General features: G+C 41.7%; 1 long non-coding RNA gene and 1 other non-coding gene across 2 annotated transcripts in view; one reads left to right on the plus strand and one right to left on the minus strand.

The window, feature by feature from the left end:
• Positions 1–757: 757 nt before the first annotated feature.
• The window catches only part of LOC101422712 (uncharacterized), a 35,215-nt gene continuing 8,837 nt past the window's right edge, over positions 758–27,135 (plus strand). The window contains exons 1-4 of the long non-coding RNA XR_009183285.2: positions 758–6,715; positions 11,605–11,721; positions 12,120–12,294; positions 13,464–13,611. This is a non-coding gene — a long non-coding RNA (uncharacterized lncRNA). The remainder of the gene's footprint in view (positions 6,716–11,604; positions 11,722–12,119; positions 12,295–13,463; positions 13,612–27,135) is intronic.
• Positions 22,472–22,661, minus strand: LOC111764549 (U2 spliceosomal RNA). Its single transcript, XR_002797139.1, has one exon. It is a non-coding gene; the product is annotated as a U2 spliceosomal RNA (small nuclear RNA).

Genomic DNA, 27,135 nt, shown 5'->3' on the forward strand with positions numbered 1-27,135 from the left:
TCGTGCCACCTCAGTTCCTGTTTTTTTGCTGCATTTTGCCTTGACTTTCCCCTTGTCTCTCTTTTGTTGTGTCATCATCTTGCTGCATGACTCACTTGCACAGGCACTGGCTACCATGCGGGTACTCACGTGGGCACTGGATCACTGCACGGGCACTTGTGCTCACCATGCAGGCACTTGCGCGGGCACTGGCTAACCACATGGGCACTTGCACTGGCACTGGCTCGCTGCATGGGTGTGCGTTCTCTTCTTTTTCACCAGGAGGCCCCAGGGATTGAAGCCAGGTCCTCCCATATGGTAGGAGGAAGCTCTATCACTTGAGCCACATCCGCGTCCCCCCTCCATTTACTTTTAATATATTTTATTGTCACTTTGGTTGAGTAGGGAACCAATTATTGTTTCATAGTGACCTATGATCCTATTTAACAAAATGTTAACAAACCTGACAACTTTTTGACATTTCTCCTTCCCCAATTCAAACCCAAAATGATGTTTTCTCAACCTCAAACTATCTTTGAGAGTTTCCAGAGGGCCCCTGGAAAATCCCTGAGGATTGTTTCTTTCACCTCATAAAAAGAGAGCTGCTAAAAACCATTATTTAACATGCTATGAATTGAATGGGAAGTGTTCTCAAATTAAAAAGGATTTTCTAACCTTTTGTTGGTTAACTTTATATGGGTAAAATATTAATACAAACATTTTATAACTTATATAAAGTTTCTAGATAATTTTCAGTGTCCTCACTGTCCAAGAGATGTTCTAGTGCTGAGCTGCCTGATGGTAGTTTTATAGGTCATTATTTCTCTTATTCTTAAAATAAATGTTTAGTGAACTCTCATCAGATTGGTCACTTTTTAAAAAACTGTAATAATTGAACCACGACCATTTTAAATCTTTAGTCATCTGCAGATAGTTCTTAGTCTGATGCTTCCCTGAAAACACTTGCAGCAGCCATAGACCAGAGTACTTCCTTTCACCAGAAAGGGCTGTCCCAGAGACCCATGGAAAGGACCATGCCAGGACTCTGGAGCCCCGGCTTCTACTGACATTGCTCAGATCACTCTGAGAACACTCCACTAGACTGAGTCAGGGGCCCCAGAATTCCAGTGGAGAGCCCGATGGATCATGCGATTGTTAAAGCAAGACTGAGCAGAACAAGATGAATTGCCTAGGCCTGAATGAACCGGTAAAGAATGATTCTAGTTTTTGTTTGGATTATTGCTGATGTTTTAATGTTCTGTTTTCTAGATACAAGAAATCCCTTACTCCTATCCCTCAAGCTATCTTTAATTTATAAAGCATTCTTCTTTTTTACCCTGCCTGACCCCTCAAGAATTTGAAAATTCTTTTTGAATATTCTTATTTTTGTGACCATATTTTTGCATAGGTTCGGTTAGAATCTGTTCTTGTTAACAGAACATAATTGGGGACACTGGTTATACAACCAAGGCTTTGTCGGGAATGTCATATTTGAGAACGATGCTCATTTACTCAGACATGACCAGGTACTTTCAAGGAGCTCGGCTGACTTTCTGGAGCCAATGCTTACAAAACCCTCTTGGAAAAATTGGTCTGGTGTGTGGCTCAGTGTTCCCAGGTGTATAGGTCAGTAAAGGCAGGCATAGGAACCATGTGATTCTTTGGGGACCTTAAAAAAGAGGAATTCACCCAAGTCTAAAGGTGCTGCTGGTGAAATCTGGTGTCAATTTCTTGGCTCAGCTTCCTAGCCTCCAGAGGCTTTAAAAAGTCCAATCTAAGTTTCCATATGACACTACCAACAAAGCAAATTTAAAAGGTCTATATGTAAATCACCATTTATCCTGCACCTATGTAAATAAATAATGAGGTCAAATCTAATGTAATCAGCCTTATTTTACAACCAAGAACACTTTTTCTTTTTTTAAAAGATTTATTTATTTATTTATCTCTCCCTCCCCCTCCCCCCCGCCCCAGTTGTCTGTTCTCTGTGAAGAACACTTTTTCTTGTGCTTATCTTCACCAAAAGGAGGGTGACTGTAGAGAGAAATTTTGTTTCAACAGAAAACCATGGCAACCCCTGTGGGTTATCAGATTCTGCTCCTGCTCACTGTCTGAGCTATTTGGCAGATAATTGCATGGTTTTACCTACCTGTAAATTGGGCTCGTTCCTGTGATCTTGCCTATATCATCTACCCTCAATGCCAGTCAGCAAGCTAATGCAGGATCTTTTGTACATCAGGTCTCAAATAGACAGAAGTGGTATGATGTCCCCAATCCCTTGACCTACCAGAATACAGGTTCTACTTCTTCCTGCACACTCCCATACCTTCCATAGGAACACACAACCTGGAGCAAGCAGTTATAAATATCTCAGGTTATGAAACAGAGCTTCAACCACATCGTTGGTGCTCTTCAGGCCCTCCGGGCTGAAGGTGACAGCTTACCATCCATGGTCTTGGAAGGCAGAGGGCCCTAGATCCCCTCTCCATGAACAATGTTGCATTTATATTTATAAGTCTGGCACAGTAATAAATAACCAAAGTATTTTAAAGGACCAAGGTAAGGTATTTCATGGTATCAGCTAGGTTCAAATGTTTCAATGGATGGACCAATTTCCTAACCTAGGTTCTTGGTTTAATGAAATATGAGGACAAACTAGCACACTTTTGATTTATGCTTTAAATTGTGATTATCAGTCCATATGGTTTTATTTCTTGTACAAACTGTGTTTGAAGATTCTGTTCAAATTCTGTCACCCTTAAGACAGATGGTTGCTTTTGAGATAGATAATCAAATGGAAAGTCAGATAGAAAAGGGACTGACTATTAGACTGAGACTAAAAGTAAAATAATTGACATCCTTACTAGGAGAGAGAGCCATACCTGTAATCCACTCCATGGAGTAAGTGACCCCACTCCAAGGGTCTTAAATGTAATTCAACAACCACCCAGGAAACCTCACTGTAATCAAGAAAAGAAGGAACACAAAAAATATAAAGGGAAAATGGAACAAAATGACTGACAAGCCTACTCAACTACCTGGCAGGAAAAGAAGTCAATGGTGGTGAGAGGAATATTTTGGTCATGTTTTCAATGAGATCATGAGAAAAATTACCAAAAGGGGGGAATAGTAATTAAAATAAAATGTCCGCCTGCATTGGGCTTCACCAGGAGGAACTGCTTTTCAAGAAAGTATTTTCAGAAGACAAAAACAATTGACTCGCTGGGACTTTCCAAGAAAATAGAACCTACAGAATTGTAGATAAGCAACACCTGGTGAGAAACCAGTTTCAGTCCATTTTCAAAATGGACAAGCATGCCATACTAACCAATGCATACCTGCTTCCCATTCTATAAGACAAGCCCCCCTCATGTAAAATGGAAATTTAACATCAGATAATCAGAAAATTTCTTCACTTGCTTTCACATATGCCTTACATAAGCTCCCTCTCTCCACTCCCTTGGTGGAGCTCTCTTCTACTTTCTGAATGGTATGCTGCTTGATTCATGAATTGTTTAATAAAGCAGTGAGATCCCAAATTGCATGAAAAGTTTTTCTTTTAACAGAGGTTTTGGTAGAAATATTGTTTCAGAGCCCTGAAACATGTTTAAGATAAATATTTTGTTTTGTCTGTGAATATTTTAAACTCACTGCCATATTTGAAGGACATTTTCAGCAGATAGAGAATTCTTGGCTGTCAGTTTTTCTTTCAGTGCCTTAATTATATCATACCATTGCCTCCTCGCCCCCATGGTTTCTGAAGAGAAATCTGCACTGTCTTACTGGACATCCCTTGTATGTGATGTTTCGCTTCTCCCTTGCGGCTTTCAGAATGTTCTCTTTATCTTTGGATTTGGCATTCTGAATATAATTTCTCTTCAGAATATTGGATTTATTCCAGTTGGAGTACACTGTGCTTCCTGGACGTGTATATTCACATCTTTCAGGAGAGTTAGAAAATTTTCAGCCATTATTTCCTCAACTATTCTTTCTGCCCTTTCCCCCTTCTCTTCTCCTTCTGGAACTCCCATGACACATATGTTGGTGTGCTTCATGCTTTAATTCAACTCCCTAAGCCCCTGCTCTATTTTTTCCATTCTTTTCTCTCTTCAATTTCAGCAGTTCTGTCCTCTATGTCACTGATTCTTTCTTCTATGATTTCAAATCTGCTGTTGTGTGCCTCTATTGTACAGTGTATTTTTAATTTTACTTATTGTGTCTTTCATTCTCATAAGCTCTGTTATTTTTCTATCCAAGGTTTCAAATTTTTCTATGTGCTCACCCACTGTTTTCTTAATATCTTTTATTTCTTTAGCTATTTTGTCCTTCAACTCCATGGTTTGATTTAGGAGATTTGTATGAATCTCACTGATTAGTTGTTTTAAGTCCTGCATCTCATTTGGAGCTTTGATTGGATCCCTTGCCTGAATCATATCTTCCTTTTTCTTAGTATGGTTTGTTATTTTTTTGCTGATGTCTAGACATCTGATTCTAATGCTGACTTTACTCTGATGCTCAGTTTCTCTCTCTTGCCTAGGGGTTTACTGTCAAGCAGCTGTGTGCCATCACTGTTGTTTGATTCTTGGTTCAACTTGTTCTAGATATTTAGGATTGCCCCTGTTTAACTGCTCAAATCAGGGCTAAGAAACTGGAAATGAGGTATGGGCCAGTTTCCAAGGGCCTAGGAGAGGGGGGCAGTAAAAGTTTCTTTTACTTATTTTTTGCTATTTCCCCCTTCTTTGCATGTACTTTCTTGGTCTGTCAGCAGAGATGGTCTTCAACAGACCTCTCAGCTCAGGCCCCAGACCTTAGGGGGGTGTATGTTCACTGCAGTCAGAGCGGGTGGTGCAGAAGCAATGTCCTCAGGGCTGGCCGAGCCTCACAAACAAACTTTCTCAGAAACTATTCTCCTCCCTTGACTGGCGACACCCTCCCTCCTTCTGTGTCTTCAGCAACCAGCCCAGGGCAGTAGGGAGGTGTTAGAGAAGGCAAAGCATCTTTAGCACCCTGCTGGCTCTCAGGGCAAGCAATGTCACAGCCACACCTGGTCTAGAAGTATGGGACCCCTCCAAGCAGCAGACCAAGTTCACTGACCAAAAATCTGAATTTGCCATGGGCTGTGTCCCTCCCTCTCCCCTTTCTTGGGGAAGAGGTTCCCTGCAACTCCCTCAAACTCCCCACCTGCCAGGGACAGAAGGACCCAGTGCTGTTTACTCCAAAGGTGGGGGGATGGGTGCCAGCAACTGCTGCTGCAGCTTCACTTACAGAATCTTTCCAACCAGCTGAGACTCCTTTCCTTCACCCCTCTCTCTTCTGGGTGGTGTCTTGCCTTCTCCTGGTGTCCTAAGCCCTAGAACTGTATTGCAGTTTGTGTCTGTCCTTTAACTATTTTTCTGGGAGAGAAGTGAGCTCTCTGCCTCTCTAATCCTCCATCTTCCCAGAGTTTTGGCAGGTATTTTATTTGGAGGGATTTCTATGGGTCTGGTGGACAGCAATCAAAAATTATTTATCACCACGTGGAAAGTCAAGCAGGGCCCCTAAAGGGAACCCAAACTGGAAACTAATACTCAAAACTTTACTTGGTTGGAGATCCCAACCGTACTTACAGATTTTTTCAAGGAGAAAAGGGAAGATTGGTAGCTAAGAATAATATTGGGTCTGAGTTGCCCCTTTCATCACAGAAAAAGAATAAAAGAGCAAGGAAAATAAAAAAAAGAAAAATTTCTTAGTGTTTTGGAAAGTGGAAGGATTTTTTTCTTTCCATTTTTATTTTCCTTCACCTTTATAAAGATATATTCCTTCCTGGAGTTCTTTCGTTTCATGTGCCTAGGGGTTACAGGAACTAGCCATTAAAATATCCATCTATAGGCAGCAGACTTGGCCCAGTGGTTAGGGCATCTGTCTACCACATGGGAGGTCTGCGGTTCAAACCCCGAGCCTCCTTGACCTGTGTGGAGCTGGCCCATGTACAGTACTGATGCGTGCAAGGAGTGCCGTGCCGCGCAGGGGTGTCCCTGCATAGGGGAGCCCCATGCGCAAGGAGTGCGCTGCATAAGGAGAGCCGCCCAGCGCGAAAGAAAGTGCAGCCTGCCCAGGAATGGTGCCGCACACACGGAGAGCTGACACAACAAGATGATGCAGCAAAAAGAAACACAGATTCCCGTGGTGCTGACAATAACAGAAGCAGACAAAGAAGACGCAGCAAATAGACACAGAGAACAGACAACCGGGGTGGGGGGGGAGGGGAGAGAAATAAATAAATAAATCTTTTAAAAAAAAATCCATCTACATAAAGACCTCTGGACCTTTCATTTGGCAACTCAAAGAAAAAAAAAAAGAAAAGAAAAAACAAAGCAAAACCCCATTTTCCCAAAGACACGGGTTTTGCATCCCTCTGAGCTATAATCCCGTGTGCTAGCCAGCCAGAATTCTGTGTCAGCTTGTCCTATGGTAGTTTTTTTTTTTCCTTCCATCCCCCTCCTAGGAACTCGACTTGCTGCAAATGAGGTTAAAGTTAAGAGTCATCCTGTCCCACGTTGATCAGTGCAGGAACGACCAGGAACTGGGGAGGAACTGGGGTGAAAGCAGCTGGGCCACAGTGACATGCAAGCAGATGAGGAGACGCCCCGGGCTGGGCAAGCCAGACAAAGCCAGCCTCTGAGGACGGCTGCCACCAGCATCTCCTGCGAGCTCCAGGGCACATTGCTCTTTGCTGCTTCTTCCAGCACTGCTGCTGGTGAGCTGGGATTGGTACCTGGAACTTGGTGCTTGGGCCCTCCATGCCTGATACAGAGGACTGAAAACATAGCTCAAGTTGGCTTTGCTCCTTGGAGGATGGAGGGAGGATGAAGGGGAAGGAGAGGGACCAACCAGCCAGGGTAGGTACTGCAGGGGCGGGAACAAGGGGCCGACGACTTTAGTGTGGTGAATGCAGCAGGGGATCCAGAATTTATAGAGGGAAGCAGGGTTCAGGAGCCATGGGACAGGCTAAAGGGACCTGTCTTAAAATGCTTTACGTAGCACACACACCATTTTCGCTGAGATTATACCAATAAAACAAGAGTTCTAACCACATTTTTGGTAAGATTGAGAAATCTCGATGGTCTCTATGAAAGAAAATTTGAGGGAACTGATGGAGATGGGAGGGCTGGGGACCTTCCCCCACCCCGTCCCCGTCCCCAGCTGTGCCTGCTCAAATGGGAACAGAAAGCAGTGCAGTCAGGGTTAGACAACCGTGCTTGTTCCATTCACACTTGCAGGGGACAGAGTTGGCCTGGCCCCTGCTTGTTGGTCATGAGCTGTTTAATTTGCTCTCTCCAGCCGGAGGACAGGGTCATGTAGTGACCCCACTGCTGCTGACTTCCTCCTTGTAAACCTGGCCACGGGGTGGGGGGGGGCAGGCAGTGGCGGGAGGAACTGACCGTGGGCGCTGGGTTGGGGTGCCGAGCTTCCGGACAGGGACCTGGGCTACTTGCTCAAGGCCGCAGACTCACCAGTGACAATCACCCAGAGAGCACCCCCAGAGGTTCAGATTTAACAGGCCAGAGACGTTTAATCTAACCTCCTTACACCTCACTGTCCTCGCTGAAGTGGAGCTACCAACCGTAGCCCCTTCACCTGGCGGCTGCGAGTCACCAAAACACGGCGCGCAGGCACTCGGTGCAGCGAGGGCCAGCTGCCGCGCCTCTGCCTGCCGCGCTACGAAGCACCTGGCTCTGGCCTTTCAGTGCCGTGGAAGCACGAGTTTACTGGGTGCCTTCGCTGGGCCAGGCGCTTTTCTAGGCACTGGGAATACAGCACGGAACAGAAGAGAAAAACAAAACAAAACCGCCCTTGTCTTCTTTTTTGTTTTTTTTAAAGATTTATTTATTTCTCTCCCCTCCCCGCTGTTGTCTGCTCTCTGTGTCCATTTGCTGTGTGTTCTTCTGCATCTGCTTGCATTATCCGGCGGAAAACTGCATCTCTTTTTTTTGCGTCATCTTGCTGTGTCAGCTCTCCGTGTGTGCAGAGCCACTCCTGGAAAGGCTGTGCTTTTTTTGCCTGGGGCAGCTGTCCTTGCAGGGTGCACTCCTTGTGCATGGGGCAACCCTATGTGGGGGCACCCCTGCACGACAGGGCACTTCTTGCATGTGGCAGCACTGTGCGTGGGCCAGCTCCACACGGGTCAGGGTGTCCTGGCGTTCGAACCCTGGAACCTTCATACAGTAGGTGGATGCTCTATCTGTTGAGCCGCTTCTGCTTCCCTGCCCTTGTCTTCTATGCTCCCATTTAGTGGGGCTGTTTCTGAAATTAGATACCTCATTTGGTACCAGTTGCTCCGTGTTTGGGGGATTGTTATGGCAGCATTTAGCCATAACAAGAGTTGTGGGTGTTTCTCCATCAGTGCATTAATTTTATCTCCAGTATTTGTAGAATCCTGTTTTTATAGCTCATGTTAGTATAGACTTGAATACATTGCCAATCAAATCTTGTCCCTTTCCTTCTTCCCGCCCTGCCTCTACTTCCAACTAATGGGCAAAGGGCTTCACACCTGGTAGGAGCACAGGTCTCTGCTTGGTGGGCTATGGGTCGTGCATTCTTTAAAGCCCCCTCCTTACCCGTTCCCCCCTGGCTGGGGTACAGCCATCTCGGACATCTGTGACAGGCACCCACTCCTCCCTCCTCTTGTATCTGCATTTAAAATCCGGTGCCCACAGGGTCTGGTGTGGGGGTGGGGAGACGGGGGAGGAGGTGGCACGGATGCCTGTCAAGTTTGTGAAAAACAAAGTCAGGATGTCAGTGAGTTGTCTGTGAGACTTGCAAGTGGAAATGTTGAGTAAAGCATCAGATGGCCGTAGCAAACACTTAGTTCTTATAATTCTAAGCACTTTGTGTGTGAGTATATATGCATAAAAAGGGGATGACAGTACTTTTGTGACTGGATGGTGGTGAGGAATATAAATACACATACCTGCATTTATTTAATCCCCTCGACTGTCCAATCACAAAGGTGTGCTGTACCTCCATTATACTGATGTGGAAACTGAGGTCTGAAGTTCAATTGTTGTAGAAGTCGAGAGGTTCAATTATTTGTGTATAGAAAGGCCAGGACTCAGGAATGATTTTGGGAAGGAAATAGGATTTATTTATGACTGGCCGGGTCGGAGCGTCTCATTCCAAAATCCAAGTCCCAAACAGAGCAAGATTTTTGAGTTCCTTTTATACAGAGGAAGGGCCAAATGGTTCTTTGTTTCAGTGCTCAGTAGGCTTGAATTAGCATATATCTTCCACATCCTAGGTAAGCTTTTAGCATGAACTTCATACATTCTAGATGAGCTTTTAGCACATTTGGTTTGCATTTTCCCTGAATATTTAAAGTTTATAGAGTTTGCATCGCTAAACTGTTTCTCCAGGACTGGCATTGTTGTCATGGTTACCAAGGGCAGGGCTACGGTTCTCACTGTCCCAAACGCACCGCCCAGAAAACATACTGCTCAGGTTATCTACGAAAATATGAACAGCCTCCCACCCACAGCCTCCATCACAATAACTCGTGATGCCACACAAGGGGTGGAACAGGATTGGAACTTGGGCAGAAGTCCACGTGCTTGACCACCTAGTGGTAGCCACTGACCAGGTGGGACTTTTAAACTTAAGTTAATTCTGGTGGAATAAAATGTAAAACGTAGGCGTTCCGTTGCTCTCCCGCCAGCCACATTTCAAGCACTCGCTGGCTGTGCGTGGACAGTGGCTGGGGCTGGGCAGGCCAGGGCAGAAAAGCTCTCTCCCGGCAAGGCCTGGTCGAGAGCCCCGAGGAGAGGTAGAAAGGAGAGATGAAAGAAGCAAAGACAGGGAAGGGTGATAGTGATGTGTAGGACCCAGAATTCTCCTCCAGTGAAGATTAGCTTTCAAAACTGAAATACTGTCAAGCCTTTCAGGAAAGAATTGCTCTGAGGTTTCCGTATGGGTCTCTTAGTTCTTTAGCATCCTGCATAGGCACACAGCCATCACTGAATCAGGTAATTTTCCCCCAAAAGGTGCCACAGCTACTCAACCAGCCCGGCCTGAATGAACTGCTGACGTGTCCCAGCTCCAGCTCCATCTGTTAAATAATGCATGGGCCAGATAGTGCAACGATGCAGCTGCCCGCCACAGTCTCATAAAATAGTTCGGTGGACACTGAGTCGGGGAAACGAGCCTCTAGAAAGTCTTCCCCCTCACACTGTAGAAAGCATTATGTAAATCTTTTGAATGGTATCCTCTTTGGACAAACTGCCTAAAATTGGCAGGATGGGAAATATAATAAGCACACTTGCAAAACCATTTCAGCAAATATAACCATTTCTACTCTTCCTGCATCACCCAGATGAGCTATCTCAAGTTAATTTCTAAGGCATGCATAAAGAGAGGAGAATGAGGCACAGGCAGGCACACAAAGATGTGAAATTTCAGGCCTCTCTGTGGCAAAGGATAAACCTTCGCCGTTTCTACACTCCCACCAACTCCCACGTGACTGGCTGTCACCTGTGCCTTCTCTGTGCTACGGTAGGAAAATGAATTTTCAGAGCTTCAGAGTTGCAAGGGCACTTAGAGTCAGCTTATCTCAACCCCTTAACATGCAGAAAGGAAAACTGAAGCCAGGGAGGAAAGGAAACATACATAGTAGTCTGTTAATGGCCTTGACACCTGGAGATACACCTGTTTTAGAAAAAAGAATCTCTTCATTCTTTAGCAAGAACTGCAATTTGCTCCATTTTAAAATGATACACCTGGTAAGACCCTTACTTTACTCCAGGGTTCTTAACAAGGAGTCTGTGAGCTCGAATTGAGATTCAAAAAAATATTACTCTTGTGGGGCCGTGATGGTATGGGTGTGATCTATTTATTCAATAATACACAGTATAGCGTGGACTTAGTAAGGGGTGTGTGGTTTCCACCTGATTGGCAAAGGTGTCCATGGAACAGAAAAGGTTAAGGGAAGCAGATTTGGCTCAACTGATAGAGCGTCTGCCTACCATATGGGAGGTCCAAGGTTCAAACCCAGGGCTTCCTGACCTGTGTGGTGAGCTGGCTCACGTACAGTGCTGATGCGCTCAAGGAGTGCCCTGCCACACAGGGGTGTCCCCTGTGTAGGGGAGCCCCACAGGCAAGGAGTGCACTCTGCAAGGAGAGCTGCCCTGTGCAAAAAAAAAGCACAGCCTGCCCAGGAGTGGCACTGCACACACAGAGAGCTGACATGGCAAGATGATGCAACAAAAAGAGACATGGATTCCCGGTGCTGCTGACAAGAATGCAAGTGGGCACAGAAGAATTCACAGCGAATGGACACAGAGAGCAGACAACGGGGCAGAGGGAGAGGGCGATAGGGGGGAGGGAAATAAAACTAACTAACTACATAAAAAATCTGTAAAAAGAAAAGGCTAAGAACCCCTGCTTTACTCCTTTTGAACGCAGAGTTTAGACATTTTTTTCCTTTAGGTAAATAGTTAGATATATAGTCTTCGGCAGGAAACAAACGTTTTTCACATCATAATGTCAAACTAATCAACCCAATAACACCCATGAGGGTGCCAGACTCCAAGAAATGAACACATCTTTCCTATGAAACCACCATTTAATACATGGTCCTTTTTGTTTTTTTCGGAGGTACTGGGGATTGAACTCAGGACCTTGTACATGGGGAAGCAGGCACTCAACCACTGACCTACATCTGCTCCCCTACATGGTCCAGTTTTGCCCTTGAAGAAGGACAAATCCTTACAGGTATGAGGCGACCATGATGGGGGGTGATTTGGCTGGATCTAGGGAGGTTGATGATGCACCCACCCCACTGATGGTGGCGATGCTAGGCCTAAATCCTAGGGGGCTTTTCAGGTTTGTCAAACTCTCTGCTCTCAGGACACCTTCACACTCTTAAACATTATTGAGAACCCAAAGAACTTTTGCTCATGTGGGTTATATTTATTGGTCCTTAGTGTATCAGAAATAAAAATTGGGACATTTTAAACATTTCTTAACTCATTAATAATTAACACATTTTACAGTAATATAATAAAACTTGTGAAAATAACCATATTTTCCAAAAGTCCATTTAGTGAGAATGGAATTGTTTTATATTTTTTATATATGTTTTATATGTTTTATATTTTTATATCTTGAAGATCTGCCTTAAGAGAGGACAGCTGGATTTTCATCCCTGTGTCTCCATTTCGTCTGTCATGATCTGCCGTTTGGTTAAAGTATATGAAGAACATCTGACCTCACACGGAGGAGAACTAGAGCCTTGCAAAGAGAATTGCGAATATTCTTTTTTGCTCTATCACCAAAACTTGACAAGTGAGTTTCTTAATAGTTACTTGCCCCATGTGATCTGAAACCATGTCAGTGAACGTTCTGTACTAGGTTAGATTCAAATCCATTTGTCTGTCTTGCTCTTTGGATAGATCATTTACCTGTGGGTGATGTTGTCACATGCTATGTTGATCATTAGGAAACTCTCGGCTCACTGAGTTAAGCAGACCTTTCAAATGTTGACACATTTCTTTCTACAATATAAAAAAAATCATATTCATTAGTATCTTCCCTAATCTCAGAAAAATCTATAAGTATTAGGAAGCTTTCTGGTTCATAGTAGAAGATACCAGTTTCCAAACTTCTCATTTTTGCTGGAATTTTATCATTGACAACAGATACTGTCAGTTTTTTCCCCTTGAAGTGACAGGTTGACTTTGTTCATTTTCAAGAAACCACTGTCAGATACCCAAGCCTGAATAACCGTAGTTTTTATCAGTTGTTCTTTCAAGTAAAAATGGAGTGTTCCAAAAATATATATAATGAAGTACTTGTTCAGCTCTCAGCTCAATCACCCAAGTGTCTCCTCAAGACAGTCCACTTTGAGCCCAACGGCAGTGTTTAATGTTCACACCCCATTGATTGAGGAACAGTGTCATCTTTTATGGTACCCAACATTTGAGATGTTCTAAACTTGGACTTACTGTGAAGCTCATGCAGGAATATTGTGCTTAGTCGGCCTCTTTGAGCTGACTGTGTGCCAGGTGCTGGGAGACTGTTACATTATCCACTGAGACGTGTTTGGAAAGAGACACAGGTTCCTCTCTTGGGCTTTGTACTGCCGCTGCAGGCTTCCTCAGCTGCTCTAGGTCCTTGTTCCGATGACTGGTAGCGACCCTATCAGGGTATCTGCAAGCCTTAGGGAATAGAGTTACAGAATTTTGTGAGATGGGCTCATTTCATTTTTGGTGGGTCACAGTTGAGATCTGCTGAGACAAGCTACAGGCAGAGCCCTCAGTTACCTAATAATTGATCAACCAGGCATTGCTGTTGAGTTTTTCTGTTGTGAGTCCAGGTATTCTTCATGATTTCAGCACCCTCAACCTGTGGGGGTTTCCAAAGTGAAATTCAGGTTCTAAACCAGAAAAGGAAATTAACAGGAAAATGCCCCAAGTGATGTGGCTATAGATGACCTTATCTACCTAACCTTCTAGGGGATTCTAAGGAAATCAAGTCATCGTTCTATTCTGGTCTTCTGTAAATGGAGCTGCTGGGAATGGAGCCTGCTTGGCAATTCATAAGATGTTGCTTAGCATCCAATAAAAAGTAATTTATGAAGGTTTTCTCTAGTGACCTCAAAAGGTAAGTATAAATAATAAAATTTATATACTTAACTCACTGATAGGCTCTGAAACTCTCTTTTTTAAACAGAAATTCTCCCTAAACTCCATAAAGATAGGCAAAAATGTATTACTCAGAGATGACTTGCTAGCTGTCTATCCAGACAAACTCTAGCATCCCCCTCCCTAGAATTTAAAGAATTTTGTGACAAAGAAGGACGGTGGCGCGACCATAAGGAGGCCCCAGATCTTCTCAATCTTTAATGAGCAAACACATCCCCCAGGGATCTTGTTACAATGCAGATCCCATTTCAGGAGGTCTGGGTGGGGCCTGGAATTCTGCATTTCTCACAAACTCCCAGGTGCTGCTGAGGTGGCTGGTCACAGGCCGCTCTTTATTGGGTAACAAAGCCGTAGAACACAACAGTCATTGGCTGTTATTCATTGTCATTCAAGAATGGAACAAAATAGTAATTAAGTGTTTGCTTTTGTTTGTTTTTAACACCTTTATTGATGTATTAAGGGTTGGCATTAATAATACTAAATATGGGATTTTGGGCCAAGAAATTGACAATGCTGAGGTTAAATCTCTGTGTGCTTTCTGAACCTTGAGCTTGAGATGGAAAAGCTTGGCATATCATAGGTAGGTCATAGAAGATCATTTAGAAGAAAAAGTGAAAAGTATTTGGGAAAAGTGAATAGCATTCCCCACGATTCTGCTGCATTGAGACCCTCAGGCCTTCTGGCAGACCACGTACCACTCCTCCATCTGATCACAGTTGCCATTGCACAGGGATTTTGTAATTATTTTGATAGATGTTTCCCCCATTTGACCCTAAGCTTCCAGGAAAGAAGCTCCATCTCACCCACCCACCACTCCCTGTCCTTTACTGAATTACTTTCTTCTCAACACTTTCTGTTACTGGAAATGTATACTTCGTGTTTTTCTGCAGATGTTTGATCCCATTTGAAAGTATGTTTCAAGACGGGAGACAGAGTGGGACTCACTCACTGCTGCTTCCCAGAGAGCAGGGCTCAGTGCACAGTAGGTTCTCAAGGAATTATATTGGCTGAATGAGTGAGTGAATGCATGAGTGAGCACAGTAAAATCTAGGCTCTGCCTTCCAGGGTGATTACCCTTTAGTTAGATATGAAAGAGACACAGTTACATGCAACAATATTGAGAACTTGACATATTGGCCTGTTTTCTTTAATTAGGCACTGCCTATGTTTTTCAGAGATACTTGACCCTCTAATTGAGAATATAGCATGACTCCCCAGAATGGCAGTTTAACATTTTCTTGTTTACTGTGTGGAAATAGGGCATTTTTATGGCATTGGAATTGTTCTGCATGATCTTGCAATGATGGATACAGGCCATTTTGAAATTTGTCAAAACATATAAAATTGTATGGTGCAAAATGTAAACCATAATGTAAACAATTGACCAAGGTTAGTAGCAATTGCTTCAATATTTGTACATCAATTATAACAAGTGTACCATACTCATATAAGATGTTATTGGAAGGACAGAATGGGAGGGAGTTGGGTATATGGGGATCCCCTATATTTTCTGTGTGATTTTTCTGTAACCTAAAGCTTCTTTGAAAACAAAGTGAAAAAAATAAAACAGTGGGGGAACATATGGAAGAAATTGTCACTGCACATAAAAGATAACAGATCTAAGACTTATGGTGATAAAAGACACGATGAAAAAAATTTATTTTTGAATTTGTTATTATTTTATTATTGATTTATTTGCTTTTGGCTTTGTTTTTTTGGGAAAATTTTGGATTGCAGAAGGGTCACAGCTGTGGTGGGGGGAATCACTGATGCAGGATATCGGTGATGGGATTTGTAGGGAGGGGTACACCTGGACATGCCTCTATGGCATATGAATATGTTCAAGTGGTCATGGGGTGTTGTCTCTGTGGGTGGAGGCCCAGACAATAACTAAATGAATATTGAATTCCCAACCTAGGGAGTCCTGCTACATTCTCTAATATAGCAGCAAGAATACCCCAAGTTCATGGGCAGTGAGAGGCCCTTGATATTGATGGTTGTACTTATGAACCTTGTTCTTGTGAAATTGAAACTTAGCCTAGTATTACATATTGTGCAAGCGTTACCTCCTAAAAGCCTCCTTGTTGCTCAAATGTGGTCTCTCTCTAAGCCAAATTCAGCATATAAATGCACTACCTTTCCCCCAGCCTGGGACATGACTCTCAGGGATTAGCCTCCCCGGCACTGAGAGATTATTACCAATATCCAACTAGCAATTCATTTGGGGAAATACCTTGATCAAAAGGGGGATTTATTACATACAAATGACTTTTTATGGCTAAGAGATTTCCAAGTGAGTCAGGAGGTCATTCCAGAGGTTATGCTTATGCAGGATCTCACTGACTGCTATGGTAAACACTGCCTCAAGTGGGGGGCTCCTGAGGGCTCTAGAGATATCTAAACTTTATAGACAGGGCAGACAATCTCAGGAATTTGGCACCCTGTCAATGGGCCTTACCTTGGAATATATGCTCCCCAATGTAACAGAGTTAGACTCATTTATAATTTCCCTACACAGTCTTTTCTGCCCATTTTATTTGAACTTATAATAAACACTATGCTCATTAAGTATATGTCCAGAGACTTAAATCTTCAGTCTGTTCATATGCCAGTTGATCTCTGTATCACAGTAGAATTGTAACACCTACTTTCCAGTTCACTGGACTCACTCAGCACAACTAATAAAAGGATGATGATGGACAACGCCCATCCCCAAAAAATAGAAAGTATCTACAACTGCAAGTAAGACAGCTCCATCCATCTTCCCCATGGGATCTAATCCCCGTCTCAATCAGAAACAGAGTGGGCTTCACCATCCCCAAATCCTCAAGATTGAAGATGAACAAACCGAAGGGGGGAATGCAACTATGGACTAAAATAGACTTATTTTCTAGCAATGAAGACCTTAAATCATTGATACATAGGCAGTGGCCACAAGGGGTTCTCAGGCGAGGGAGAAGGAAGTACAGGTATAACTTGGGACTTTATTTTGGACTTTGGAATTGTCCTGCATGGCATTGCAATGATGGATACAGGCCGTTCTATATTTTGTCAAAATGTTTAAAATTCTGTGGTACAAAGTATAAACTATAATGTAAACTATAGAACATGGTCAGTAGCAATGCTTCAATATGTGTTCATCAATTGTAGCAAATGCCCCACACTAATGAAAGATATTGTTAATGGGGAAAAGTGTGGGAGGGGGTGGGGGTGAGGTATATGGAAATTCTCCTGTACTTTCAATGTAACATTTACGGAATCTAAAGCTTCTTTTGAAGAAAAAAAGACTTGTTTTTTTGTGGGGGATGAGGAGGGAGGTACAAACTGCTTGTCAGTAGTATGTACCTATAAGAAAGCAGTAACACCAGGTGAAAACTGCTGTAAGACGTAAGACAGAATCAGAAGGGGAAAAATCATGACTTTTTTTCTGTACAGGAATCTTATCTATTTCTATTTAGGCATGCTCAGTTTCATAGGATATAGATACAGCCAAGAAAATCCATCCATTCACATTGCTTGAAATAATTATTTGGTGATCTTTATCCCTACCCTGTCATCTTTACCTAGTCATACCCTATGCAAATAGGCTATTTTGTACTGTGCACTTGGCATGTAAGAAGATTCCATATGCTAGTTTCTGCAGAAGAGTAGAGGTTGTGCCTCTGCTGAGCCATTGTGTCAATGCATGGTGGTTTGTTTATCCTAGGCTGTAAATCTTAAGGCTGTAACAAAAGGGTGAAAACCCTTTCTAAGTGCAGAAAATATCCATGACATTTCCTTTCTCCATTGTGATTCTGAGTGCCCTGGAAATCCTTAATTCCTTGCCAAAGAATAAACAGCACTCAGCCTTCTCAGCATCACAGAGAACTAAAGGTCTTGAGTGTAGCTTTTAGGATAATAAATTGCATATAAAATAATAAACATAAAACAAACAGGTGGTTCTTATTTTTAAGTGGAAGGATTACAGTTGGCACAGTTTTCACGCCAGAAGTCAGCATGATTAAGGAGTGAAGTCTTGCCAGCACAGTCATAAATTATGAAGGGGAATGTGGAAATGGTGTGTGAGAAAGCCAATTTGCTTGCACAACAACTGAAAAATGTATGTTAGAGTCCCCGAAGCAGACTAGTTCACTAGCAGTAACACTGCAGCATCCTTCAGCATTGCAGGAGTCCAGGAGAGCAGCACTGGCGTGATCTTGGGCTGCTGTTTTAGGGCACCCATTGGGGCCACTAGCCAGTTGGCAGGGAAGGATGCCTCAAGCACAGGTGTAAAGCAGAGGTGAAGACTGGGGGCTCTGGGGGAGGGGGCTGGAGAGATTGGAGCCTGCCTTGGTGGACGGTGTGGTCTCTACACACTGGGCGTGAGTTGGGGCTGCTCTGCCTCCAAGCTGAGAGTGGACTACCACGTAACCTCTGCAAGCCTCAGATGCAGAGAGGGGTGACAGAGGGGCCTCCCAGGTCCGGCTTCTGTGAATATCCAAGGAATGGAGCCAAATGAAGGTTCCACCTTGTACTTGGCACTCAGTGTCTTGCCAGGAGCCTCTCTGAGGGCGAGCAGCTATTCTTCTCTGTAAAGATCCCTGGGCTGAACCTCAGCTTCCCTGAGCAGGTTTCTGTACCTAGAAAAACCAGTGGTCCCACCATAAAACATCATCTGCCTTGAGAGCTTCTCGAGATGATATTCCATCCCCTTTCTTTTCTATAACTGTGAACTTGTGCTCACTGCTGACTCTTTCCCCACAGACTTTTCATCCTTCAACAGACACAATCACTATTTACCATAGAGCAATGAGAGAGTCAGTAGCAGGTCACATTGCACTTACTTTTTAAGAGTAAAACTAATAAATCCTCATTACCAAGCAATACCATGGTTGATTTTTACTGCATAAATGTCTCACCCCCATCCACCATCTTTCTTTCTCTCGTCTCATTCCCCAAAGGGACCACCTCCCATGGCTGTCCTGAGGCAGGTTAGGATCGTGAAAGAGGGAAGGTGGCTAAGAACACGGCCGGCAGACAACGAGGCCATGACACCCCACCTGGGGCCCTCCTGAGGGGAAATGCTGCTACTGAAGAACAAAGCCGAAAAGACCCCATGAGACCTGGGTCACAAGGTCCAGATTGGAACTCTTGGGGTCAAAGGGAAGCCCCAGATAACCTCAAACAGGCCTCCTCATTGGGTCCCTGAGGGCTAACAGGTGGGAATCATAAGGCAACCAGTCCCAACAGCAAACAGCTGGGGCCCTGCCCTGACATTATGAAGGGGAAGGAGGAAAGGTTTTCCAAAGGCCTAACCCAGGGCTCCTTGTGCAACTCACCCTGCAGCACGCTCGCAATCTACGTCTCAGATTGTGTACTCTTTTCTTGTTTCCTAATAAACGATTTACCCCCTTGCCTACCCTATGGCATGTTCTTAAATTCTTTTATGTGACAAAGCCAAGAACCTAGAGGCTCAGAACCCAGAGCATCCCATTAACAGTCCTTCCAAGCACGTTTAGAATATACTGCTAATGTAGTGGGCTTAAACTTTATTTGATTTTAATTAAAATTAAGCATTCAAATTTTAAACTGTTGACTCAGTGCAAGAACAATAATTTCTCTGCACAGCCTCCCATTGCCCCTGCTGACATGATGCAGTGAATCTGTGATGCTAGACAGAGGCTTATTCCCAAATGAGCAGGTGGAGAAGCAGGGTGAGTTTTGGCTTGCTCTGATGTAGCCATCTAGTTATTTAGCTGTTTCTTCCCTTCTGAAGGTAAACAACTAAGACAATCATGTCCCTCTCTTAACTCTTGGTCTTGAAGATCTTGTCAATGGTGGCTGATGAAAACCATCCCACAGATGGAAACCATTTGAACCACTTGAAGAAGATGCCCTCTGAATATCAGAAGAGGACTTACTCATTGTCCTCCCTTATACATCTTTACATATAATATTTTTGCATGTCTTTCAACTTTACATAGTCCTGTGAGAAAAATTTGTGCTTTCACCAAAAAATATGGTCATGGAGTAATGTAATTGGCTTTCAAGGGACAAAACGACCCCAAGTTTCCCATCAGCATCTCAGCTTTCATTGCACGGAAGCCGATTTTAGCATCTGTTTGGAGCAGACTGATGGGAGTGTCTTTGTAGCAGGGATTATGCCAGAAACACTTGCTCTCCCTAGATACATCAGTCTGGTGATGACCCAAGCAGCTGCGGAGAATCTCTTCTTTCTCTGAAAGCCATCTCTGGTCATTAGTACCCCCTTGCTTTTTGTGTATCATTATTTGTAGAGCACAGAGTTAAGGTTTTTGTCGTCCAAGCAGCCTTCTTGTTCGTTCTCTTACTTGTTTGCACATGTAGAGACATTTCCAGAATCTCTTAGAGTTGTGATTTTGCTTGAAGTGGAATGATGCAAGTGGCCCACTGTGCTCTGATTTCAGCAAGTGTTTCTCTTATGGTCCCCACACCTGAAGGAGGTTAACAAAGCCTTGTGCAATAGCAGCTCAGCAAGTGACACGGCCTTCATAATGTCTGCTCCTTTGCTAATGGCCCTTGCAGGGCACTTTGCTTTTTCATTCCATTAATTTTTTTTTTTCCAATCAGATTCACTATGAGGAGAGCTGTGCAAAACCCAGAAATCTCCCAGCAAGCTAATAATGCAGAAGCCTTTAAGTCATCATGCTGTCTAACTTTAAAAGTCATCTGGTTATTTCCAATGCCCAAGTGCCTAATACCTCCAATAAAGGAATCATGCATTTAATTATATCACCAAGCATTTCAATAAGCAGAATATAATTCAGGAAAAACACATCTTATTAGCATGCTTTCTACAAGGACCTTGAGACCTGGGATTCTTGGGCAAATCTTAAAAATCCCTGATCTCCAAATACTGAAAATGGTTGGCTGGTTATAAGGATCATTCCTTAAGCGTTTATTTAATTTTTAGCTTCCACAGAATCAAAGCAATGAGAGCGCACATAAGCACACTGTAAAATCTGACTTTAAAGTTTCAATGATGGGGGTAAAATACGTTTTGCTAGATTATGTTTTGTTATCATTCAGCTAAATATTCTGTTCTGATTCCCATTAGGATTTCTTTTTGACGCCTAAGTTATTTAGAAGTGTTTAGCTTAATTTCCAAGCATTTCTTTTTTTAGTAAGTACCGGAGATTGAAGCCAGGACCTAGTTTGTACTTGGGAAGCAGGCACTCAACCACTTGAGCTATATCTACTCCCCAGCATTTGTGGTTTTAAGTTAACTTTTTGATAATGATTTCTAGCTTAAAATACTTTATGTGAAATTTGTTAAGGATTGCTTTATAGCCAGAAAAGGAGCAATTTGGAAAGTGGTCAATGTTTTTTTCTTTTTTTTATTCCCGCCTTGAGGCTTTTTACGCGTTGTCTGCTCTCTGTGTCCATTTGCTGTGAGTTCTTCTGTGTCTGTATTTATTATTTTATTTCCCCTTCCTCCTTGTGGCTTGCTTGCTGTCTGCTCTCTGTGTCCATTCACTGTGTGCTCTTCTGTATTTTTGCTTGTCTCCCTTTTTTGTTGCATCACCTTACTGAGTCAGCTCTCTGCGGTGCCTGCGGGTCAGGCAGCTCTCCGCAGTATGTGGGCGAGCCTGCCTTCACAAGGGGGCCCCGGGACATGAACCCAGGGCCTCCCATATGGTAGATGCCCAACTGATTGAGCCATAGCCGCTTCCCTGGAAAGTGGTTAATGTGTTTTTGAAAAGAATGTGGGTGTTGCAGTTATTGGGCATACCATTCTATTTGCGATGAAAACTCTTTTAATCATGCTGTTTAAATCTTCCATATCTGTGTTAGTCAGTCAAATGTGTGCTAATGCAAAGTACCAGAAATCTGCTGCTTTTATAAAGGGTATTTATTTGAGGCAAAAGCTTACAGTTACAAGGCCCTAAAGAGTCCAACTCAAGGTACCATTAGAGGTATTTTCACACCGAAGTCTGTTGCCATGTGTTGAAGCAAGATGGTTCCTGATCTCTGTGAGGTTCAGCCCTCCTCTTCCTCTTACGTCTCTGTGGGTCCAGCTTCTTCTGATCTCAGCTGTAGGCTGCAGGGCTTGTTTCTTTCCGGGCCATCTCAGCTGCTCAGGGCTCTGGACTCTTCAGCTGCAAACTGTCAGGCAAATGGCTCAGCTCTCCTCCGGGCTCTCAGACCAAAACTGACAAAGTTCTCTCTTCTTCTTCTATGTCTTCTTCCGTGTGTCTTCTTGAGTGACTGTCCATTTATATAGCCCCCCCAAGGGTGGGAACTTAAACTGAGTTACACCCTACTGGCGTGGTCAAATAAAAGCCCTAATCTGGTCCATTTCTTCTAAGTTGTCAGCTATATTGGCATAAACTTGTTAATATTATTTCCTTATTGTCCTTTAATAAATCTAGGGTCTGTAGTGATATCCCTTCTTTCATTCCTGATATTGATAATTTGTGTCTTCCTCACCCTCCATCAGTCTTTCTCAAATTTTATCAATTTTGTTGGTTTTTTAAAACAAACAGCTTTTTGTTTAGTTGACATTCTCTATTATTTTGCTGTTTTCAGTTTCATTCATTTCTGCTCTTTATTATTTCTTTCTTCTGCTTTCTTTGGGTTTGATTTACTCTTTTTCTAGTTTCTTAATATAGCAGCTTAAACTACTGATTTGAAGATCTTTTGAAGGGCAAGATTTCTCACACATGTGTTCAAGGTGGCCTGACATCCCTTATTCAAGTCTAGAAGTAACAGCAGTAACCATTTAGGCACCCACTATTTGAGAGTTGCTGTGCTAGTTGTTTTATTTATTTTAATTTTTAATTTTTAATTTTATTCTCTTGAGGAGATGCACCATTCCTGCAGATACTGCAAAGCCAGGTCGATGCGTGTAGTGGCCTGAGATAGCCCCTATTCCATCTCTCTGCTCCAAAAGTCCATTTAATGTGTTGTCCTCAGATAAAGGATGTATCAGATATTACACTGATAAGACAGAGACTACACTTGATCATAGCCAAAAGGCCAAAAGGTGATGTGTGCTAGTTGCTTTAAATGTTCGACTTTCCCAAAAAATTATTTAAAGTGTCTGCATCTGCTATGTTTCAGCAATGTTCATTGTTGTATTTATTTCTCATGACGTCACTGATGGGCTGTAGAAACTGAGGCTCATAAACAACTCGGCCATGTTTCCCCAGGTAGAGAAACTGAGATTTGAATCTAATAATAATTATTGATTTTTTTTTTCAACTCATTGCATTGATTCATACTGCAAAGGTTTACTGAGCAGCTAGTCTGTATCATTACCCTGTTTAGCCCCTGAGCTTAAATGGCTGATGAGTGATGAGTGGCATTCTCCCTGTCCTCATGTGTTCTAGTCTATTAGGCTGCTCAAAGCAGGTACCATAAGTGAGTTGACTATAACAAGGAGGAATTTATTAACTTACAAACTTACAGTACTGAGGCTGTGAAAATGTCTAAATCAATGCATCATCAGGTGATGCTTTCTCCCCGAAGACCAGCTGCTGGTGATCCTGGACTCCTCTGCCACATGGCAAGGCAAATGGCAGTGCCCGCTGGTCTCTTCCTTCTCTTCCTGGTATCATTGCTTTCAGCTACTTGCTCCCATGACTTTCTCTTCCTTTTTCTTTGTAGTCATTTCATTTACAAAATACTCTAGTAAGAGGATTAAGAGCCATCCTGGGCCATGCCTTAAATGAAGTAACCTAATCAAAAGGCCTTCCTTACAATAGATTTATAGCCACAGGAATGGAATAGCTCTAAGGACATGGTTTTCCGGGGTACATACAGTTCCAAACTGCCACATCATGGAACTGTCCATAGCATGGAGAAGATAGAGGCAAGACACACAATTATACTAATGGTTCTTGAATTAGCATCACCAAGCTGACGGTCTGTTACATTAACACCGTTCTCTGCTTCCTAAGCTTTATTGTATATTGCAAATTGCTCAATGGGGAAAACTGTGGATAAGTCTTTCATTTTCAATATTAGGATCAGTTTTGTGAATGGCCATGCAACCCTCCTTTCTGTGAAGGAATTTAACATCAGTGTGACAGTGAATCACAGGGCCAGGGAGCCCAGGGCTGCAGGAATTCCTTCCCATCTCTGTTCTCTGAAGGTTTTCCTGCTCTGAGATCAATGGTGACCTTGATCCTGTCTTCAGGGAGACATTTCATTGCTCATACCTCAGAGGTCATAGACCTTGGATTAGAGCAGGGCTTTGATGTCTGTTGGCCTCATTTTGTATTGGCAGTAAAACACTGTGAGCATTTCCTGATGTGGAAATGAAAACCTAACAATAAAGCCGAATGCAGCAGGGGAAAAGGCAGAGTTATGGAGAGTTGCTGAATATCTCTGAAAATTTCTCATCTGTAAAATGGCAGCAAAGTAGCATCTAAAGTCTCCGAGCTAGAGATACTGTCTGTATCCAAACCACTCTTAATAGAATGTTGCTCTATATTAATAACAAAAATATTTATTTTTCAAAAGAAATGAGTCTTCAGTGTAGAAAATTTGAAAAATTCTAGGAAATGAAAAGCCTGAAATAGAAAGCATACTTAATACTATCAGAGATAAATAAGTACCTTTAAGATTTTGATTTGTAGTAATTAAGTATTTTTCTTTGTATTTTATGTATGTGTGTATACATACTGTATCTTATACACGTGTATGAATTCACAGATTTTTATATATAATTACAAATGCATATTTGTGTAAATATGCATATATTTATTTCTGTCTTTATCTGTGCATAAAACAAAATGTCTATGTGTATATGTTAACTATAAACATATGGGTGTGCTTTTTTACAACTGTAAATTTATGAATTTTCTTAACTTTTTTTATTAGAGAAGTTGTAGGTTTATGGAAAAATCATGAAGAAAATACAGAGTTCTTATATACCCTCTTACACAAAGAATTTTCCCTGTTATTAACACTTTGTATGTGTGGTACCTTTGTTAAAACTGATGAAATAATATAATTATACTATTAACTGAAGTCCATAGTTAACACTAAGTTTAACTGTGTTGTACAGTTCTGTGTTTTTATTTGAATATATATATACCCTAAAATTTCCCCTTTTAACCAAATTGATATGTATAATTCAGTTTTGTTAATCATATTCACAATGTGAATTAAGCATCACTATCTAATGTGATTAATGTGAAATAATCACCACTGTCCAATGTGATTCATCACCACTGTCCATTACCAAAACTTTTCCATCAGCCCAAGCAGAAACTCTGTACCAATTCAGCATTAACTCCCTATGCCTTAGGTTTTCCTCACTGAGTGGACTTGGCACCCTTGTCAAAAATTAATTGCCCATAGATGTAAGGGTTTATTTCTGAAGTCTCAATTCAGTTCCATTGACCTATCTGCCTGTCCTTTTGCCAGTACCATGCTGTTTTGATTAATGTAGCTTTGTACTAATTTATTAAATCAGATACTTTGAGTCCTCCAATTTTATTCTGCTTTTTCAAGATGTTTTTGGCTATTCAGTGTCCCTTACCCTTCCATACAAATTTGATGTTTGTCTTTCTCATTTCTGAAAAGAAGGCTGAGTTGGAATATTGATTGGGATTGCACTGAATCTGTAAATTGCTTTGGGTAGAATTGACATCTGAACAGTATTTAGTCTTCCAATCCATGAAAATGGAATGTCCTTCCATTTTTAGGTTTCTTTAATTTCTTTAAGCAATTTTTTTAGTTTTCCATGTATATGTCCATTATATCTTTGATTAAATTTATTCTAGATATTTGATTCTTTTATTTGCTATTATAAATGAAATTTTTTCTTGATTTCCTCTTCTAATTATTCATTACTTGTGTATAGAAATAGTTTTGATTTTTTGCAGGTTTATCATGTACCCTGTCACCTTCCTGAATTTGTTTATTAGTGTCAGTAGCTTTGTTTTGGATTTTTCAGGAATTTCTGTATACAGGATCATGTCATCTCCAAACAGGGAAAGTTTTACTTCTTCTTTTCCATTTTAGATGCAGTTTATTTATTTTTCTTGCCTAATTGCTCTGGCTAGAACTTCCAGTACAATGTTGAATAATGATGGTGATAGTGAGCATCCTTTTCATTCTTCCTGATCTTAGAGTGGAGGTTCTCAGTCTTTCATCATTAAGTATGATGTCAACTGTGAGTTTTTTATATATGTACTTTACGATGATGAGGACATTTCCTTCTATTCCATAGTTTTCTAACTGTTTATATCAAGAAGAGATGATGGATTTTGTTAAATGCATTTTGTCAATTGAGATAATCATGTAGTTTATTCCCTTCATTCTAGTAATGTGGTGTATTATATTAATTGATTTTCTTACATTGAACCACCCTTGTATACCTGGAATAAATTCCACTTGGTCATGGTGTATAATTCTTTTACTGTGCTACTGGGCGTGGTTTGCTAGTATTTTGTTAAGGAATTTTGCATCTATATTCATAAGAGAAATTGTTTTGTAATTTTCTTTTCTTTATCTGGCTTTGATTTGAGGTTTTTGATGACTGATTCACTCTCTTTAATGTTATTGGTTTGTTGAGATCTTCTCTTTCTTCTTGAGTCAGTGCAGATAGTTTGTGTGTTTCTAGGAATTTGTCCATCTCATCTAGGTTACCTAACTTGTTGGCATACAATTGCTCATGGTATCTTTATATAATCCTTTTTATTTCTGTGGGGTCTGGTAGTAATGGCCCCTTTTCATTTCTGATTTTAGTTATTTATGTCCTCTCTCTTTATTTTTGTTAGTTTAGCTAAAGGTTTGTGTTGATTCACTGTATATATATATGTATTTTTAAATTCTCTATTTCATTTATCTCTGCTCTAATAGTTATTTCCTTCCTTTTGCTCATTTTGAAGTTAGTTTGCCCTTTTTTTTCTAGATCCTCCTGCTGAAAGCTTTGGTTCTTATTTGAGATCTTTCCTTTTTAATGTAAGCATTTAGAGCAATAAATTTCCCTGTCAGAACTGCCTTTGCTGCCTTTTACTGTTTGTAATGTACTACTATTCTCTGAGAGCATCCTGTTGTATACTATTTTATTTTATTGATGTGTGTCAAGGTATGCAACCAATTTCCTATTGATGGACATTTATGTTTTGTGACTGCTTTTTAATTTTTATAAAATAGGCTTCAATGAATATATTTGAGCCAAATCTGCCTCCCAATCAAGCATTATTTACTTAGCATAAATTCATAAAATTAGAATTTTTGGTTCAAACAACATACACAAGTTTAAGTGCTACAATTTATTCATCTTCCAGCAACATATGAAAATCCCAGTATATTGTTCCCTTTGATTAAAATGCTTGAACCTTTAATAGGTTACTTGATCATTTCTATTTCTTTTATCAAATGCTTTTTCTGATTTTTTCTACTTTTCTGCTAGTATTTTTTATCATTTCTCTATGGAGTCTTACCTCCTCATTCAATATTAAGACTATTATCTATGTCTGTCATATACATTTTGCCATACATTTAA

This window comes from Dasypus novemcinctus, chromosome 24, assembly GCF_030445035.2.
Source record: "Dasypus novemcinctus isolate mDasNov1 chromosome 24, mDasNov1.1.hap2, whole genome shotgun sequence".
NCBI lineage: Eukaryota > Metazoa > Chordata > Mammalia > Cingulata > Dasypodidae > Dasypus > Dasypus novemcinctus.